The sequence below is a fragment of the Euprymna scolopes genome, chromosome 7 (genome assembly GCF_053919585.1).
Source record: "Euprymna scolopes isolate OS-2025 chromosome 7, ASM5391958v1, whole genome shotgun sequence".
Lineage (NCBI taxonomy): Eukaryota > Metazoa > Mollusca > Cephalopoda > Sepiida > Sepiolidae > Euprymna > Euprymna scolopes.
In genome coordinates this window covers 109,405,381-109,421,132 of record NC_136488.1, presented here as the reverse complement: position 1 = coordinate 109,421,132, position 15,752 = coordinate 109,405,381, and the positions used below count along the sequence as shown (strand labels likewise).

At 33.6% G+C, this 15,752-nt stretch overlaps 1 protein-coding gene and 1 pseudogene across 1 annotated transcript in view; both read right to left on the bottom strand.

The window, feature by feature from the left end:
• The window catches only part of LOC145279884 (neurofascin-like), an 825,765-nt gene extending 814,766 nt beyond the window's left edge, over window positions 1-10,999 (bottom strand). The window contains exon 1 of the mRNA XM_080131346.1: window positions 10,861-10,999. The gene's annotated coding sequence lies outside the window, so the exon portion shown is untranslated. The remainder of the gene's footprint in view (window positions 1-10,860) is intronic.
• Window positions 7,590-7,705, bottom strand: LOC145280508 (U2 spliceosomal RNA; annotated as a pseudogene).
• Window positions 11,000-15,752: the final 4,753 nt, after the last annotated feature.

The window sequence follows — 15,752 nt, the reverse complement described above, 5'->3', positions numbered from 1 at the left end:
CTAAATGAGAAACAAGATGGCCGCCAGCAAAAACAATAGTGATTACGTTGGATACTGAATGTCTTCAAATATGGATAGCTGTCTGTTTGCTCCAAAAATAAATGCAACCCGAAAACCTACCAAAAAATTAAAGGGGAATGCCGAGGGGTCGGTAAACTAAAAAAATACCAAAATAATTATTAAAACAAAAACAGTCGTGTTCACGTGGAATAGTTTTTTTTTTATTCAAGAAAAGAAAAAGTACTCATGCACTTATTGATCTGTGCTGAAATAAAAACCTTAATAAAAAGCCATTCTTAACATGGGGATGAGGGAGGGGGTGTTGTGTATCCATATTTATACTTATATTCCATGTCCTTTTTAAATAAAATACTTTTTTAAACAAGGATTCCAAAAAAACGCAAACTCAGATGTTTTTCACTGTTCAAATAAAGGGAGACAAATTTCTGATTCTTTTCTAGTTTATCTTCCGGTGGCTTCGAAGCACCACAATTAATGTCTCTTTCTATTGCGTGCTGTAAACCAAAATTAGTATTTTGGGGCCACCTTAGCTGAGAAATGAACACATTCACTTATCAGTTTTTGCCATTAAAAAAAAAAAACACACTCTACCGATTTTTTTTTATTAATATATTTTATTTCTTCTTTATTGAGTGAAATTTTTTTTTAAATATCTAAAAAAAAAGAAAACATTGAATGAAATAGAAAAAATTGTCGTCAGCATCCGATATTTACTTGACAATCTAAGCATAAAAATAGCTTCCACTTAAAAAAAAAAAAAAAAAAATCAACGTGGTTTTAAAAAAAAAAGTTTTACAATTTGAACTTTACAGGTAAATTTCCAAAAAACACTTTTGTTTTTGTTTTAAATTAGAATATTTTCTTTATTGATCTTTTATCTTCAATTTATGATATATAAAACTTTGGTGAGTAAATTAATTATTTAAATTTTAATAGACATTTCAAAAAACGTTTGTCTAAAATATTATATTCGGTTTATTGGAAAGAGCATAAAATTTCACTGACCCTGAAAATATTGTAAAAATTGAACCAATAGAAAAATTTTCATAGATTTTTAAAGTTTAAAAATTGAAAAAATTTAACTTGTAAAATTCAATTGATTTCATACGTAAAAAAAATGTTTGCATGAACGCCGGCACTTTGTAAACACTGTTTTTTTTTAAATAAAAAATAATATTTCTATTATTTTTTAAACAACTTTAATAGTTTATTTTGGAAGTATATTCCATAAAGAAAATAAACAACCCACTTTTAAAAGAGAAATTACGAGTTTTTTTGTATTTTACTCGCAGTTTTGTATTCGGGGTGTCAAAAATTCCCCCCATAATTCCGTAATTTCACCTAAAAATTTAATAAAGACATATTGTAAAACTTTAATTAAACTTGAAAATACTATTTAAAAAATAGCGCAGGAGTGCACTAGCACCAAACAAATTTCAGTCAATGTCAAGTTTCTTTCCAACTGCTCAAAAAACTTTAAAATGACGACTTTAAAAGGTTTTCGGTGGTGCTGAAAACGAATATCACATTTAAATTTGGGGCAGATAAGTAGTTTTCATGATATGAAGGAATTATTTTTTCAAAAAGTGGGGGATCACTTTCCTATATAAATTTAAGGAAAAATGAGCACCCACTTTCTGACACCTAGTAATTTCTCCATATCATAAAACAAATTTAACTGTGATATTCGTGTTCTGCACCCCCGAAAACTGGCACTGTTTTTGTTGTTTACTAAGAGATTCGTTAATTTTTTTCATCTCATAATTTAGGATGCTAATTATGCTGTCAGTAAGTTTACAAAAACATACTTTTGTTTTTCGTTCTTTTTTCATTAGTTTTTAACAGGTGCTTCTGTAGTTTAATTAACCGTTTTTCTGTTAGTAACATGCCATTAACCATTAAAGCAGAAGAATCGTTTAATATTTCACAAAAATTCTGTTTATATTAGGGGGCGATGGTGGATGGTGTTGTGGCGGTCGCCACAACACCATCCGCCATCGCCCCCTAATTCTCTAATTAGTTCTATAATTGAATACCCACCTCAAAAATAATAATAATAATAATAATAATAATGTATAAAATACCAAGCGGGATCACCAATGTAATAGAAAATGCAATGAAAATATGGAGACTGGAATTGACAGCAGATGGACAACACATAACAGAAATTAACATACAAAGAGGCATCTTCCAAGGAGACTCATTATCACCATTACTGTTCATCATAGCCATGATGCCCTTGAACAGTATTCTGAGAAAGTGCCAAGCCGGATACAAGTTCCCCAATACAGAGGAAAAAATGAACCACCAGATGTACATTGACGATCTGAAACTTTTTGCAAGGACCGAAAAGGAGCTAGAGACACTAATTAACACTACCAGGATCTTCAGCCAAGACATCCAAATGGAATTTTGAATGGAAAAGTGCGCACTACTAGTTCTAAAAAAGGGAAAACTGGAAACGACAGAAGGCATGGAACTATCCAACCAAACAGAAATGAGTGCACTAGGGGAACAAGACGACTATAAATACTTGGGAATTCTGGAAGCGGACACCATCAGAGCAACAGAAATGAAAGAGAAAATTGGAAAGGAAGATCTCAGGAGAACAAGAAAACTCCTGGAAACTAAATTATATAGCAGAAACCTAATGAAAGGTATAAATAAATGGGCAGTGTCACTAGTGAGATACTCTGGACTGTTTATAGGATGGACAAAAGAAGAACTGAGACAGCTCGACCAGAAAACCAGGAAACTCATGACCATGCATAATGCACTACACCCAAAGGACGATATTGACAGATTCTACGTGAAAAGGAAAGACGGCGGGAGAGGACTGATCTGTATAGAAGACTGTGTGAAGGACACAAAAAAAGAACTAGAAAAATACATAATGCAAAACACTGAAAGGATAATTATGGCAGCGAGAGATACGGAGAAAACCAAGAAAACAGAGAGACAAATGACAAAACGAGAAAAGAGAAATGGGAAGAGAAACAACTCCATGGAAGATTCATAAGAATGACAAAAGATGAGAATAACGAAAACACCTGGACATGGATACAAAAAGGACATATAAACCGAGAAACTGAATCCCTAATAACTGCAGCACAAGATAACTCAATAAGAACCAACCATATCAAACCAAGGGTCGATAAAACACAAGAAAACAGCAAATGCAGACTCTGTAGACAAAGAGACAAAAAGATAAACCATATAGTAAGTGAATGCAACAAACTGGCCCAAAAGGAATACAAAAACAGGCATGACTAAGTGGGGAGGGCAGTGCACTGGGGATTGTGCAAACAACTGCATTTTGAGCGTACAGATAAATGGTACAAGCATAAACCCGCAACAGCACTCGAAAACGAGAACCACAAAATCCTATGTGACATGGACATACAGACGGACAAACCCATCCAAGCAAGAAGACCAAATGTCATAATAATTAACAAGAAAGAGAAATCCTGTCAAATCGTAGACTTTGCTGTCCCAGCTGACCACAGGGTGAGTATGAAAGAAAAGGGGAAATGAAGCAAATACACAGAACTAGCCAGAGAGTTAAAAGGGATTTGGATGATGAAGAAAATCAAAATAGTACCGATAATAGTAGGAGCACTAGGAACGATTCTGAAAAACCTGGAAAAAAGAATGGCAGAAATTGAAATCAGAGGAATAGCTGCAAAAATACAATGCCTAATGATAAGGAAAATGGCTGAAATCTTAAGGAAAACCCTTGAATGCAGAGAATAACACAAGACAATATAACAAAGAAGCATTACAGGGAATGAAGAACACCAAAACTGCAGATCTACATGTCCTACACCCCCCCATCATGCATCTCTCCATTGTTTCACCACCGTTCCCCCCTCACAAAAAAAAGTGATACCAAAGAGCCGAGAAGGGTCAAGGAGGATGGAAAGACCGAGGAGGGAACACTGGCCAAACCTCCGCTGGACAAGTGCGAAGAGAAATGGGATCTTGGGGAGGCTTAGTGTCACTCAAATTCCAGTATAAACCAATGGCCACTGCCAGCAAGAAATCAATGGTAAGAGGCTGCTGTGATGATGCAAATTTATTTGCAAATGCTATCGAAGGAGGAGGAGAGAGCTGGACGTCTGGGGAGACTTGTTGTCACTCAGCTTCCAGATAACACCACAGGTCTCCAATCAGTTCGTTTGCTGACTTGTGTTAAAGCTCCATGTGAGCTGATAATAATAATAACTAGCGGGATCTGTGGAAATTCCACAGCAGCATTTTCCATATGTAATATATTGTTGCTGGGCATGCTGTGAGCGTTCTATTTACGGAAATGAATGAAGGCACAATCATATTCTAGTTTTTTTTTATTAAAACTGTACTGCCCCCTTACTAAAATAATAACTTTCATATATTTCCTGGGCGGATTATTTCATTACAAACACACCGATCAATTAACTCATATTTTATCATTTTTCATAATTATTGAATATGTTACTATGTTCTACAATAATTTTGCATAATTTCAACCCACATTATCGCCTAAATCTATCTAAAATAGTAAATTTGATATATTGTATCAGCTGATTATTTTATAAAAAACACAACTATTAATTAACTCACATTTCATCATTTTTATTTTTAATAATTCTTGGATATAGTACTAATTTTGACAATGATTTTTCATCATTTAAACTCACCATATCGCACACCTTACTAAAATAATAACTTTGATATATTTTCTAGGCTGATTATTTTATTACAAACACATACATCAATCAACTCACATTTCATCAGTTTCATAATTCTTGGATATGTTACTAATTTCCACAATATTTTTTTATAATTTAAACCAACGTTGTCGCCCAACCTTACTAAAATAATAACTTTGATACATTTGCTGGGCTGATTATTTCATTACACACACACTAATCACTTAACCTCCGTTTCATCATTTTTCATAATTCTTGGGTATGTTACTAATTTCGACAATCATTTTTCATAATTTATACCCACATTATCGCCCTCTCTTAATAAAATAATAACTTTGAAATATTGTCTGAACTTATTATTTTATTACAAACATACTAATGCATGAAATCACATTTAATCATTTTTCATAATTCTTGGATATGTTACTTATTTCGACAATCATTTTTCATAATTTTAACCCACATTTTCGCCCTTCCCTCTTTACTAAATAATAACTTTGATATATTGTCTAGGCTGATTATTTCCTTACAAACACACCAATCAATTAACTAATATTTCATCATTTTTTCGTAATTCTTGGATATGTTACTAATTTCGACAATAATTTTTCATAATTTAAGCCCTCCTTATCTTCTTCCCCTTTACTTATATAATAACTTTGATATATTGTCTAGGCTGATTATTTTATTATAAACACACCGATCAATTAAATCACATTTCGTGATTTTTCGTAATTATTGGATATCTTACTAATTTCGACAATAATTTTTTATAATTTAAACCATCCTCGTCACCCTCTCTTACTAAAAAAATACTTTGATATATTTTCTGGGCTGATTATTTCATAAAAAACATAACTATCAATTAACTCACACTTCATCATGTTTCTTAATTCTTTGATATGTTACACATTTCGAAAATTATTTTTAATATTTTTAACCCACATTATCAACCACCCACTACAAACATAATAACTTTGATATATTATCTGCGATGATTATTTCATTTCAAACACACAAAACAATTAACTCACATTTCGTCATTTTTCATAATTCTTGGATATGTTACTTATGTCAACAATCATTTTTCATCATTTTAACCCACATCATCACCCCACTTACTAAAATAATAACTTTGATATATTATCTGGTCTGATTATTTCATTGCAAACACACTAATGCATTAAATAATATATTATCATTTTTCATAATTCTTGGATATGTTACTAATTTTGACAATTATTTTTCATAATTTAAACTATCCTTATCGCCCTCTCTTACTTACATAATTACTTTGATATATTTCCTGGGCTGATTATTTTATTATAAACACACAATCGATTAACTCACATTTAATCTTTGTTCATAATTCTGGATATGTTACTAATTTCGACAATAATTTTTATAATTAAAAACCCACATTATGCCTCTCCCATAATATATTTGATATATTGTTTGGTATCATTACAAACACACCAATCAAGTAACTCACATTTCATCATTTTTCATAATTCTTGGATATGTTACTAATTTCAACAATAATTTTCATAACTTTAACCCACTATGTCACTCCCCATTACTTAAATAATAACTTCGATATATTGCCTGGGCTGATTATTTCATTACAAACAAATAATTTCTGGGTATTCTCATAGTATATATGTTTCACCTATCTTATCCAATCCCCGGTGACGCCACATATTCTGCTAATATATATTGTTCACCTATCTCATTCAATCCCGGGTGACGCTGGGTATTTTGCTACTATATGTTTTCCACCTATCTCATTCGATACTGGGCGACACTTTCTGATAGTATATATTTGCACATCTCATTCAATCCCTGGACTGACTTCATGTCCGCCACACCACTGTTGAAAATATACATGAAATAAAGTAATGTTTTAATCGTAAACTGTTTCAGCCATTTCCACGACTGACTTTATATCCCAAACCTACTGCTAAAAATATACATGAAATAATGTAATGTCTAAATAGTAAACTGTTTCAGCCATTTCCGGGACCGACTTTATATCCCAAACCCACTGCTAAAAATATACATGAAATAAAGTAATGTATAAATCATAAACTTTTTCAGCCATTTCTGGGACTGACTTCTTATCTTCCATCCTACTGTTTTAAATATACATTAAATAAAGTAATGTCCAAGACGTAAATGGTTGCAGCCATTTCCGGAACCGACTTCATATTTCCCACCTCAATGTTAAAAATATACATTAAATAAAGCAATGTGTAATGAGTAAACGGGTTCACCCATTTTCGGGACTGATTTATTATCCCCCACCCCACTGTTAAAAATATACATGAAATAAAGTAATGTTTAAATCGTAAACGGTTTGAGTAATTTCCGGGACTGACTTCATATCACGTAACCCACTGCTTAAAATATACTTGAAATAAAGTAATGTTTAAATCATAAACTGTTTCAGCAGCTTTTCGAAAGTAATACATAAAAACATTAACACGGTTAGAGATTAGGTAACCATTGCTTCAACATGAAGGTCTGAGTTTCAGCATTCCAGTGACTTAAATCCCCCCATTTTTGGTCTTGGTTAATGGAGGAGAAATCCTTCATTACTGATACGATTCTTATTTTTGTTATTGACCAGAGAGCTCCTTTTGGGGAGCTGGTTTCCCTCTAGATTTTTAACTGACCTCATGTCCAATTCCTCCCTTGTAGGGAGGCAAGTAAACAAAAAAAATAATCAGAACGGACATTTTCCAATTAAATCAGGAATAACTTTTTCCAGTTACTTTTTTTAATATTACAACTTTGTTACATTAAACATAGTACCTATTCACAATGCCTTCCCACGGGACAGATTTAGACACCAGGGTCGTTTTTTTAACATGGAGAAAAAAGTGTCTTAGTCGTAAAGGATTTCTCTTCCACTGAGAGAGAAAAAATTGAAATGTAGCACCTGAAGAACAGATACTACACTTTGATCTTAGCCAAAAGGCCAAGAAAGACAATCATTTTTATTAGCTTTGCCTCAACAGAGACACCAATTTTTTTATATTTCAAAGGGACTTGGAATTTCCACTTTCCTTTTTTAGGGATGCACAGCATGATAACGGACGGGGCGATAATAATAATAATAATAAGAAGAAGAAGAAGAAGAAGAACAACAACAACAAACAAAAAAACAAACAAACAAACAAAAAACAAAAGTATATTTTAGTAAAACGCTCGTGTAAGCTTACTGACAGCATTCATCATCATCGGCGGTCACTCGTGTCCGAGTAAGACTGTCCTCCGTTGTGGCTTCTGTGGGTCCTCAGGTGAGCATAGAGCCCAATCCTAGACCCAATTTGTCTTGTGCAATTTGGGCAGATAAAGGTAGTGGTGGTGGGGTGGGGTTGGGTGTGTCCGGTTAATAATCTGTCCTTTCTGTGCTTGCGTTTATCCTCAGCAGCTTGACTTAGGTCACTACTATAAAGCGCAGCACCTTTGAGGACAGCGCTCCTCCATGCCAACCTGTTCCCAGCCACGTCCTCCCATGTCTCAAGGTCCATGTTAAACCGCTTTAGATTTGCTTTGATGTTGTCCTTATACCTCATCTTTTGGCCACCCTGGGCACGCTTTCCCTCAACAAGCTGAGAGTAGAAGATCCGGCATTCGGACAACATGACCAGTCCATCTGAGCTGGCGTTGAGCAACAGAAGCGGTGATAGTGGGAATGTCAGCCTCACTCAGGACGCTGGTGTTGGTGCGTCGGTCCTTCCAACTAATTCTGAGGATTTTTCGGAGGCATCTTTGGTGGTACGTCTCCAGGGTTTTTACGTGCCTCCTGTATGTGGTCCAGGTCTCCGAAAAAAAACTGACAGCATTATTAGCGTCCTAACTTATGAAAAAATGAACGAATCTCTTTAGTAAAAAAAAAAAAAAAAAAAAAAAAAACAGCGCCGATTTTCGGGAGTGCTGAAAACGAATATCAGTTAAATTTATTTTATGATATGAAGAAATGACTAGGTGGTCAGAAAGTGGGTGCTCATTTTACGTTTAATTTATATAGGAAAGTGATTACCCACTTTTTGGAAAAGTATTTTCTTCATATCTTGAAAACTACTTATCTGACTCAAATTTAAATTTCGTTTTCAGCATCACCGAAAACATATAAAAGTCGTCATTTTAAAGTTTTTTGAGGAGTTGGAAAGAAACTTGACATTGACCAAAATTTCACTGTTTTTCGATATGAGAAAAAACACCGACGACATTCCGTGACAGGTAGGTAGGTGCACGAGGAAGGTTTTTATTTGTTTATCGCCACAAGTGCTAATTCGGACTTGCACCAACTTTCTTGTTAATAATAATAATAATAATAAAATTATCCGAAAAGCCCAAAGTTCAAGCCAAAATAAAAAATACGCCAAAATTCTTTCCTTTCTTTTCAGATTAATAAACGCTCCCTCTAACATGCTGCGAGTGCGTTGCTGCGTATAACATCGGAGCCGATGCGTATTTTGCTATGAGGGCCTCCACTCGTGTACGTCAGCCCAAAAAGAAAAAAACTAAAATATTTATCTAGGTATTTTTTCTGTCCATGTTTCAAAATAATCTCGTCAAATTTTGATAAACTTTAAGCGGTGACTGGAGTTATCTCCCCTGGCGTCTCTCTCCTCGTCCGCGAAATACGCAAAATGGACGTGACACGATTGATCTTATTAACATTTGATTTTCCTCTGTAAAAAACTACTTGATCAAATTAAGTGATTTTTTGTATGAAAACTTTATTCTATAACGAGTACGTACAATATATATATATTTTTTTTTTCAATATTTTCATTATTTTTAATGTCTTGATTAAAACTAAACAAGTACACTTTTTCATTATTTTTGATATTCGGTAAATTTTTAAAATACCTAGGATTCTTTTCATATGTTAGTGTTAATTTATGCGGTAAACAACAAAATCATTTTCTTTCTGCTGATATCTTTCTCTGAAGAAAGGGCATTCTTTAAAACTCCGTGGAATATGGAATTTTCTAAATTGTGCATTATTGTATGATACTTGTCGAATAAAAAAAAAATTACAGTATTGTCCTTATATATTGCTCTAAATGTTTTAAATAAAATTTAAAAAATGAGCTTCCTTCAGTTTATGAACTCGAGGATTACTCCAAGTTTTATGGTGCACTTATGTTACTGTGCTTAATGTGCTATTTTTAAATAGTATTTTCAATTTAAATAAGATATCGTAAAACTTAAATTTATTAAAATGTTAGGTGAAAGTACAGAATAGTTACAAAATACTCAAGTTAAGAATAGCTTTCGAAATAATGTTATTATTTGAGCACGGTACTATAATTGCATAACAACAACGTTATTTCTTCTAATTTAATAATAATAATAATAATAATAATAATAATAATAATAATAGTATCTTGAAACGAACTTAACTTGAAAATACTATTTAAAAAATAGCACGGTGACTTAAGTGCCTAAACACAAAATTTTTGTCGTAAATGCCCTTGTCGACATTTCAAGAAGAAATGTCCTTGTCGACATTTCAAGAATTTTATATTTGGCACTAGTGCACTTATTGATCCGTGCTGAAATAATAGCGTTATTATTTAAAAAGCTATTCTTAACATGGGGAGGGTGTTTTGTACCTATTCTTCCAATTGAATAAAAAAAATCATATCATAAAACTTTAATTAAACTTGGAAACACTATTTTAAAAATAGCGCGGATCAGTAAGTGCACTAGCACCTTATATTTTCAAACTTAAAATAGATTTTGGGGCACTATTGACATATATATATACTTGACAAAAATATGCGTGTGAATTGTAAAAGTAGTTGTTTTTTGTTTTGTTTTTTGGCGGAGGAGCGCCGGAGCGGTTGAAACTTTTTGTATCAAAAATAAACATAGCGAAAATAAAATAATATCAATCAAATTAAAAATACCTAGTGTATTTAAAAAAAAAAAAAATTCATAAAGAGGATAATCAATACTTTAAACTAAATATGCAAAATTATCTGAGTGAGAGTGGAGATCATTTTCCCTTGAATAATTAAGCTCAAGTCAAGATAGGTCCACGCCCGAACTTATTTAAAAGTAGTTCACATATACGAACATGAAAGTATTTAAAAGTCAAAATAGTTCAAAATATTTCTTTACTCACCTTTTTGTCACGCCGCAAATGTGTGCTTATATAAGCACATATGAATATAAAAATGTAATTTTATTATCTATATTATATATAAAAAAAATATATCCGTCTATGAAGGAAATACCCAGAGAACAGCAACTGGATGGCCTAGTTTAATTCAGCTACGTCACCGCATTACCTAATGACGTAGAGCGCAGAAACACCTGCTCAGGTACAAAAACAACAAACAAACAAAATTACAAGGGAAGTGTGGCTGGGGGCACGTGTCAGAAACTTTGTGAAAAATATTGAATAATTCGATCCCCCTGTCTTTCCAAGCTTATAACTACTCGAAAAATGTAATTCAAACCCTAATTTTATTTTCAATTAAAGAAGTAAGGACCAAGGTTTCATTTAAAAAAAAAAAACAAAAAAAAAAACGTGATTTAAAAAAAAGGTTTTAAACTTCGGACTTTACAAGTAAATTTCTAAAAAACACTACTTTTTTTTTTGTTTTAAATTTTAATATATTATTTATTGATCTTTTATCTTCAATTTGTGATATATAAAACTTTGGTGAATAAATTAATTATTTACTTTTTAATAGACATTTCAAAATGGGGAGCGTGAATTAATTCGACCCCCTGTCTTTCCAAGCTTATAACTACTCGAAAAATGTAATTCAAACCCTAATATTTTTTTTAAATTAAAGGAGCAAGGACTAAGGTTTCGTTAAAAAAAAAAAAAAAAACAACAACGTGGTTTTAAAAAAAATAAGTTTTAAACTTCGAACTTTACAGGTAAATTTCTAAAAAACACTACTTTTTTGTTTTAAATGTGATTATATTATTTATTGATCTTTTATTTTCAAGTTGTGATATATAACACTGGTGAGTAAATTAATTCTTTACTTTTCAATAGGCATTTCAAAATGGGGGGGGGCGTGAATTAAAAAACGTTTGTCTAAAATATTATATTCGGTTTATTGGAAAGAGCATAAAATTTCACATTGACCCTAAAAATATCATAAAAATAGAATCGATAGAAATTTTTTTATAGATTTTTAAAGTTTAAAAATTGAAAAATACTGAACTCGTAAAATTTAATTAATTTCATTACTGTTTTTTAAAAAATAAAAAATAATATTTCTATTACTTTTTATACAACTTTAATAGTTTATTTTTCCATAAAAAAATAAACAACCCACTTTTAAAAGAGAAATTACGAGTTTTTTATATTTTATTCGCAGTTTTGTGTTAGGGGTGTCAAAAATTCCGATACACATAAAGCACGCGCATATATATATATAGTCATCCACATACAGTACTGTTTCGCAGCTCATCAGTGCAGCTTACAGCTAGACAGGCAACTACTTAAAACCAGGATTGAAATCCGACCGTCTGTACGACAGTCAAGGCTCCTAACTACTACGCTATTGGCGGCTGCTGTATGAGTCATGAGTTTAACAATGTTTTGACATCGTCCGAACTACATCTGCACGATTTGTTTACACAAAGAGCATCGCTTATCCGCTAATGGTAATTTGTATATCACTTCTCAATATGCTAATCATTATTGGGGTGGGGGGTACAAAACTTTATTATAGCTATGAAAAAGGAAACACTGAGTTTTCCATGATAAAAAGGACGGAGGGAAAATATTTAATAGAGGTTAAGAAGAAAAAAAAAATAGATAATGGGCGAGGGTTTTCTTTTTTCTTTTTTTTTTTTTTTTTAAATATTTTATTATTATAGGGAAACGAATTTAAACGTGGGGAGTGAGTAAAATAAAATAAAATTATCAGGGGGTGGGGGAAAGAAAAAAATGAGAGGAACGACTAAAATAAATCTATCGTTATGATATGGGGAGAAAACGCCTTAGAGACCAAACCTAAAAGACAATTCTTATGCTTACAGAGAGAAGGTCTCCTTAACCGGACGTGAATAGCCTCCAATAGTCTTGACCTTCAAATGAAATAACGAGTGAGCGTGACTCAGGATAGAAAATGAGTCACTGCTGAAATTCATTGCACATCGCGGGGTTTTAAGCAAATGGTCTGTTATAGCGGAACCATACTTATTGCTCAAAATGTCCGTGGTTGGTAGATTCCAGTCCGGATTTTGCTAGGTACATTCCAGATTTTGCTAGGACGCGACCATCTAACCTGAGGATTGTTCTGCCTATGTAGTTGGCACTGCAGCTACATTTAAATTGATAAATAACATTATTCATATGATGGGGAGGGAGGCAGAACATCCTTTCGAGAGGATGGCAATAATGGTTTTGTCACAAACACCACACATACATTGGAGGTAAAACAGCAATGTTCTACAGTTGAGCTAATCTGTTTGGAGAATTTTTCACTTACTATCCCTAACCAAGGTAAACGAATTTAAATTGGACATTTAGCCGCCGTCTTAGACTTTATTTGGGAAAAATTATCTATCTTCCTTTTTGTGGTGGAGTTAATCGCATCAAGAGGGTACCCATTATTGGACAAAGTATTAATCATTTTTAGTTCTTCATCCAATTTGGATTGTGAACAAATCATGAGAGCACTATGTGTTAGATGATACATTTTGCCTATTCAATAATCAAACAGAAACAAAAATATTCTTCACTTTACTCAACAAAATGCATCGCGTATTAAAGTATACTTATGAGGGTGAAAGCAATTCTAATTAAGCCTTCCTTGTTGTATTGATAACGAAAAGTCCATTAAATTATCTGACATCAATTTACTGTAAACCAACGTTTACTGGTGTGTATACAAGTTGGGATTCATTTTGCCCTAACAAACGAAAGTATAATTTGACTTGGACCTTAACACATCATGCCCTCATGATTTGTTCACAATCTAAATTGGATGAAGAACTAAAAACGATTACTAATATTTTGTCGAATAATGGGTACCCTCTTGATGTGATTAATTCATAAAAAGGAAAATAAATACTTGTCTGACGACAGCTGGAGTCCATCTACTCGTGCCTTGGTCGTGTATCCGCACTTGTTATTCTGTGCTAAGATTAGGGAGGTTCTTAGCATGTTTGTCATGTTGTCACTTTTGTGACAACTGTCTCTGTAATAGACGACTCTGGATTTCCTCTGTATAGGCATTTTGGTTCATGAACTTTGTCAGGAGATTACTGACTAGTTTGTGATTAAAAAGTAATTCTCCCAGGGATGGGATAACATGATCTAGCGGAGTTGATCGGAGACACAATAGACTCATGTTTATGTCTCGATCGCTCAACATGGCTTTCTTCATGGCTGCATTGATGGTTTGTACACAGCGTTCTGCCATGCCATTCAATTGGAGGTATCTGGGAGAAGAGGTGATGTGCTCAAAATCCCATGCTTTAGCAAATTCTTTGAAATGCTGGGAGCTAAAATGTGAGCCATTATCACTAACGAGTCTTTCTGGGACTCCTTTCTCAGCAATTATTTGCTTGAGAAAACTAATGACTTCCATGCTGGAGAGTTCCCTGAGTCTGCGGATGAAGGGGTACTTTGAGTAATAATCTACAATGAGGAGATAATTAGCTCCATTAAGGTTGAAAAAGTCAGTGGCTAGGATTTCCCACGGTCACACAGGAATCTTATGTAGCATGAGGGTCTCAGTAGTTTGGGATTTCTGCAGTTATTGGCATATGGTGTATTGCTGTATAATTAGATCAATGGCATTATTGATGCCACTCCAGAAAACACAGGTCTTGGCTCTTAATTTTTACTTGTCACTTCCTTGGTGTCCATAATGCACCTTTTCCAATACCTCTGGTTGCATTGATGTAAGGATCAGAATTCTCTCACCTTTGAGTAATATGCCATTCTCAATAGAGATTTCATCTTGAGGACCAGTACGGTTGAAAGTCCTTGTGTAATTTTCTGCGAGATTCTAGCCAAGCGTTAAGAATCAGCATCTTTAACTCACACAGTATTGAATCATCATTCGTTGCTTGACGAATCTGTGTTAGCTTCTCAGTCGATAATTGAACAAAGTCTACCTTGATGTCCTTACTCCTTTTATTGGGTAGCCTGGATAGTCCATCAGTAGAATTTCATTGCCTGGTCGATATTTTATGATTATATCATATTCTTGGAGCCTCAAAAGCATTTGTTGAAGTCGAGGAGGTGCTGCTATCAAGTTTTTGAGACAAACTATTCCCAACGGTTTGTGATCACTCTCAACTTCAAATGAAGAGCTGTAAATATAAGTTTGAAAACGTTCATTGCCAAATATGATGACCAGACACTCACACTCGATATTGGCATAGCACTGCTTCATCTCGGTCAATGATTTTGACGCAAAAGTTATGGGTTTGCCTTCTTGTATTAGTGCTGCTCCCAATCCTCTAGATGAGGCATCAAATTGTATAATGGACTTTTTTGGAAGGGTCATAATATCAAAATAGCATCTCCTTGCATATTAAGTCTTTTATTGTTGCAGTGACTTCTGGTAGCTATTATTCCATTGATAGTCAGCATTTTTTTAAGAGTTCCCTAAGGTTTGCTGTGAAGTCTGAAAGTCTTGGAATAAATGGTGCCATATAAGTAATGATTCCCAGTACTTTTTGCAATTCGGTAGCATTGGTTGGGTTAGGCAGCGATTTTATTTCCTCCACTTTTTGGGGATCTGGGTGCATCCCATTCTTGTCGAAGATCGCACCAAAGAATCTTACTTACTTTTGGTTGATTGCACATTTGGTGCTGTTGAATGTGAGGCCAGCATTTCTTGCAGTTTCCATAAACTTAAGTTGTGGTCGTGCTTCTCTTTGGTTTTACCATGGATGATGACGTCATCAATTAATGCTAATGCACCAAGGCATTTTTCAATGATCATGTCCATTATTTGTTGGAAAACATCCTGAAACATAACCAATCCAAAAGGCATTCTCTTAAAACAATATCAAACCAAAGTATCAACC